A 5554-nucleotide genomic window follows, 5' to 3' on the forward strand; every position below is an offset into this window, starting at 1 on the left:
TCCCTACACATGTAGACAAAACCAGGCCTCCAGACACAGCAGGATTCCTTAGCTTCTCCCCATTTGACTGGCCATTCAAGAAGCCTTCAGTGTTGACTGTGAGTCTGCAGAAGTGTTAGCTTCTTTCTCCAGTGTGCTAGCCCCTACTGGGTGCCTTAAACTGAACCATGATCCTGAGTTTGCAATCAATTTAATGGCATTCAGGGCAGTGTAGTGGGACAGCCCACCCCAGGGGTGGGAAATAAGGAATGCAGAAAATTAGCAACAGTAATAAAACCTACTGAGAGCTGGTCTGCTTTTATCATACCACATGCCAGCAAGGCTTAACAATGTCAGTGACAACATACACCTCCCAACAGGACACCCTGCCCTGGGGACATCATTGTCTCCTCCCCAACTAGTTACCAAACCCTTTCTGCAATGCATTTACTTTCTTGTTCAGTGTGGATGCAATTGCACGGTTAACACCTCTGCCTCCAGTCTGGGGTCTTTCCCTCTGAGGAGGGAAAGAAAATTTTGGAATAGTAGATTAAGGGATTAAGAGGAGGGAAAGCAGGAGGAGAATGGCAAATGCACTCCTGAGGAACCCGAGTCCAGTCGCTCAGTGAATCCAGGCAGCCACAAACACAGCCCTTACCTCTCCAGATTCTGCCCTTTCCCAGATGACATTTTCCACACAGCACCCAGAAGTTCTGCAAATATTTGATTCCTATCAATAGGTTCGGCATTTAGGGAGTGGCTGATGACAGCAGATCATTATTCCAGAAAAGTCTACAGAGCTGCTTTGGGTGAACTGCGACTTTCACAAAAGGAAGCCTGTGTCCCCACCCATTTTACCTACTGAAGCCCCCCCCACATGTCTGCCATGACTCTGTGCTGCCCATAAACTTAAGGATCAAGATGCTAAGTAAAATAAAAGTATTTCCCTAATGAAAAAAAAGTTTAAATAAAAAATTCTCTCCTGCAGCATCAACGTATGTTAAAATACAATTTTACAATCAAATTAAAAGTGAAATTTGCACTAGAAGTGTTTTTTTAAAAAATTCTCCTGATTGTTATCTTGTGTCTCAAAAAAAAAAACCATTGAGCAAAATGGAATACTATCATCCTCTGCAAGTTACTCCATGTGAGTTAAAAAGACGTTCAAGAACAGAAGACAGATCTTGGGTCCTGTGCTTTGGAATCCTAGATATTAAACCGCCTGGAGCTGTTGTATCATCCTCTTTGATAGGTCCCAGATACCCACACACAAATGTCGACTTTCAGGATGGCATCAACCATTGTAGTTGTGACAGGACAAGATTGTGTGACTCAACTTCAGTTTCAACAACCACACGTGGGAGTTGATGGGAAGAGGATGTATCAATGCTCACTTCAAAACTCTTGTGCCCCGCAGGATGTAAGAGATACAGCATATTTCATTAACTTCTCCCATACTGAAAACCACTTATAGCCCAAAGGATCATCCATCCCCCCTAACAGTCTCCTAAGTAACCAAGAAGATATGGTGCCTCCCTGAGAAACTCACGTGCTGGAGGCGGTTGATGTCATCAAAATTTTCCTATTCTGGGCCAGCTCCCAAAGCCTAGTGGTTAAGGGAGCTGAATCCCACATGGCTGAACGGAATCCCAGCTCCTGTGGCTTGAAAAACACTGGGTGTATGTGCACGGATGCCCCAAATCCCAAAAGGATAGAGAAATAGAAAAGATTGCAGTGTGACCGTGCCCCCATTGAGAGGTACTTTCTTCCTTTCTCTCTCTCTGTCTCTCTCTGGCAAGTACACACACCTTCTAGCAATTCATCTTTTTTGCTTTTTGTTTTTCATTTTCCTTTGGAAACGATGAAACCTTCAGACAAGAGAGGAAAGGGTTCAGAGAAGGGAGAATAGGAAGTGAATGGCAAATGTAGTTCCTGAAGAAAATTACCAAAAATCGCTTCAGGAGAGATCAGTAGCTCCCGTTCTTGTTCTCCTTCTGCGAGTTTGCTATGGAGAGCCCAACTCAACCCAAAGCATCATGGCTGCCAGAGTACCCTCAGGAGTAGCCCAGGGCCAGGTGAGCCCCTCTACCAACACCCTACATGCAAATAAAGAGAATTCTCTTCTTTCCTATTTGTAAATTGAAAATGACTGCCCACTGGAGGGTGCTATATTTACACATCATAAAATCTTTAATAATACCTATAATCATAAAAAGCTAGTAACTACACAAAGAATTTTTAAATATTAGGCGCAATGATCTCAACATAACACTAAAATCCTAAAGGTAGGCTACAAGACTATTTTTTTGAAATCTGATCTTAATTTTTTTTTTTAAATGCAAGTGAGAAGACTAGGAGAAAATATGACGAAATAGAATTAGTAGGTATGGGTTTTATGGGTAATTGAACATGAATTTTTTTTTTTTTTTAAGAGAGTTTTTTGCTATAGGGAACATGAGACAGAGGGACAGAAAACAAGAAATCACTCCCCAGGCCAGATGGCCACACCCATTCTCCTCTCGGGATTTTGGGCATGCAGACACACATGCCTGGTGTGGGTTTAAAGCCTCCAGGTCCAGGACTTGAACTGCAGTTGACTACGTGGTAGTCTAGCAATGTAACCATCACAACATCTGCTGGTCCCTACGTGAATTATTTTTAAATTCAAAATAAATAAAGCGTCTGGCTGATGGAACAGTGGTACAGTGCCACGCTCTACAAGGCTGACCACATGGAGATTTCCAGGTTTGCAACTGGAGACCTGCCTCGCTGCATCAGGCATGTATGTGCCCATACTATGGGGGCTGGCTGGGGTTGGGGTCAGCTGTGGTATCGGGATTCTGTTGGGGTGATTTCTCTCGTTCTGTCACTCTTGCTCATGGAAGAAATAAATGAATGAACTTCTTAAAATATTCAAAATAATAATAAAATGAGACAATATATACAAAGTATATAGTTAGCATTATGTTTTTGTCTTACACACACGTGCAGTATAAATACAATGAACAGTTATTTCTAAGTTAGAGTAGCAAGAGCTTATAGACACACAGTTCTCTCGAGTCTTTAAAAATTCTTTAAATTATTCATTACTATATCATTATTATGATATACAAGATACACCAGATGAACTATGACTATCATCTTTAGTATACAAATTATAAGGAAAAAATTCAAACAAGTAGGAATTGAGATGTAATAAAAAATAAATTACTGTTTAAGTAAGTTAAATTTTAATGAAACTGTAAGATCTAATGAGCAGAATTTAAAACACTGGTGGGACTTAGTCAACCACATTTTGAGTCATGGACCAAAACTCATGCTGGGTGTGTGTGTGCCCAAAGTCCTGAGAGGAGAGTGAAGGAGAAGGAGAAGGGATTGTGGCATGTCCATTCCCCCTAGGGAGTGATTTCTCACTTTCTTTCTCTCTGTCTCTCTGGCAAGTGCACACTCCCTATAGAAAAATAATCTCTCTTAAAAAAAAAATAAAAGTAAACACTGGTCTCCAAACTTCTTTGGGAGTTTATGAGACACACAAAATACAAAAAAAAAAAAAAAAAAAAAAAAAAAAAAAAAAAAAAAAAAAAAAGAAAAAAATGTGGTTAAGGGAGCTGAATCCCACATGGCTGAACGGAATCCCAGCTCCTGTGGCTTGAAAAACACTGGGTGTATGTGCACGGATGCCCCAAATCCCAAAAGGATAGAGAAATAGAAAAGATTGCAGTGTGACCGTGCCCCCATTGAGAGGTACTTTCTTCCTTTCTCTCTCTCTGTCTCTCTCTGGCAAGTACACACACCTTCTAGCAATTCATCTTTTTTGCTTTTTGTTTTTCATTTTCCTTTGGAAACGATGAAACCTTCAGACAAGAGAGGAAAGGGTTCAGAGAAGGGAGAATAGGAAGTGAATGGCAAATGTAGTTCCTGAAGAAAATTACCAAAAATCGCTTCAGGAGAGATCAGTAGCTCCCGTTCTTGTTCTCCTTCTGCGAGTTTGCTATGGAGAGCCCAACTCAACCCAAAGCATCATGGCTGCCAGAGTACCCTCAGGAGTAGCCCAGGGCCAGGGGAGCCCCTCTACCAACACCCTACATGCAAATAAAGAGAATTCTCTTCTTTCCTATTTGTAAATTGAAAATGACTGCCCACTGGAGGGTGCTATATTTACACATCATAAAATCTTTAATAATACCTATAATCATAAAAAGCTAGTAACTACACAAAGAATTTTTAAATATTAGGCGCAATGATCTCAACATAACACTAAAATCCTAAAGGTAGGCTACAAGACTATTTTTTTGAAATCTGATCTTAATTTTTTTTTTTAAATGCAAGTGAGAAGACTAGGAGAAAATATGACGAAATAGTAATAGTAGGTATGGGTTTTATGGGTAATTGAACATGAATTTTTTTTTTTTTTAAGAGAGATTTTTGCTATAGGGTACATGTGCTCGCTGGAGAGACAGAGGGACAGAAAACAAGAAATCACTCCCCAGGCCAGATGGCCACACCCATTCTCCTCTCGGGATTTTGGGCATGCAGACACACATGCCTGGTGTGGGTTTAAAGCCTCCAGGTCCAGGACTTGAACTGCAGTTGACTACGTGGTAGTCTAGCAATGTAACCATCACAACATCTGCTGGTCCCTACGTGAATTATTTTTAAATTCAAAATAAATAAAGCGTCTGGCTGATGGAACAGTGGTACAGTGCCACGCTCTACAAGGCTGACCACATGGAGATTTCCAGGTTTGCAACTGGAGACCTGCCTCGCTGCATCAGGCATGTATGTGCCCATACTATGGGGGCTGGCTGGGGTTGGGGTCAGCTGTGGTATCGGGATTCTGTTGGGGTGATTTCTCTCGTTCTGTCACTCTTGCTCATGGAAGAAATAAATGAATGAACTTCTTAAAATATTCAAAATAATAATAAAATGAGACAATATATACAAAGTATATAGTTAGCATTATGTTTTTGTCTTACACACACGTGCAGTATAAATACAATGAACAGTTATTTCTAAGTTAGAGTAGCAAGAGCTTATAGACACACAGTTCTCTCGAGTCTTTAAAAATTCTTTAAATTATTCATTACTATATCATTATTATGATATACAAGATACACCAGATGAACTATGACTATCATCTTTAGTATACAAATTATAAGGAAAAAATTCAAACAAGTAGGAATTGAGATGTAATAAAAAATAAATTACTGTTTAAGTAAGTTAAATTTTAATGAAACTGTAAGATCTAATGAGCAGAATTTAAAACACTGGTGGGACTTAGTCAACCACATTTTGAGTCATGGACCAAAACTCATGCTGGGTGTGTGTGTGCCCAAAGTCCTGAGAGGAGAGTGAAGGAGAAGGAGAAGGGATTGTGGCATGTCCATTCCCCCTAGGGAGTGATTTCTCACTTTCTTTCTCTCTGTCTCTCTGGCAAGTGCACACTCCCTATAGAAAAATAATCTCTCTTAAAAAAAAAATAAAAGTAAACACTGGTCTCCAAACTTCTTTGGGAGTTTATGAGACACACAAAATACAAAAAAAAAAAAAAAAAAAAAAAAAAAACGAGAAAAGT

The 5554-nt window shown here is 40.0% G+C and overlaps 1 protein-coding gene across 5 annotated transcripts in view; it reads right to left on the reverse strand.

The window, feature by feature from the left end:
• The window catches only part of CUNH3orf52 (chromosome unknown C3orf52 homolog), a 43543-nt gene that overhangs the window by 30002 nt on the left and 7987 nt on the right, over positions 1-5554 (reverse strand). The window lies entirely within an intron of this gene.

The sequence above is a fragment of the Tupaia chinensis genome, unplaced genomic scaffold, assembly GCF_000334495.1.
Source record: "Tupaia chinensis unplaced genomic scaffold, TupChi_1.0 Scaffold000437_1, whole genome shotgun sequence".
Lineage (NCBI taxonomy): Eukaryota > Metazoa > Chordata > Mammalia > Scandentia > Tupaiidae > Tupaia > Tupaia belangeri.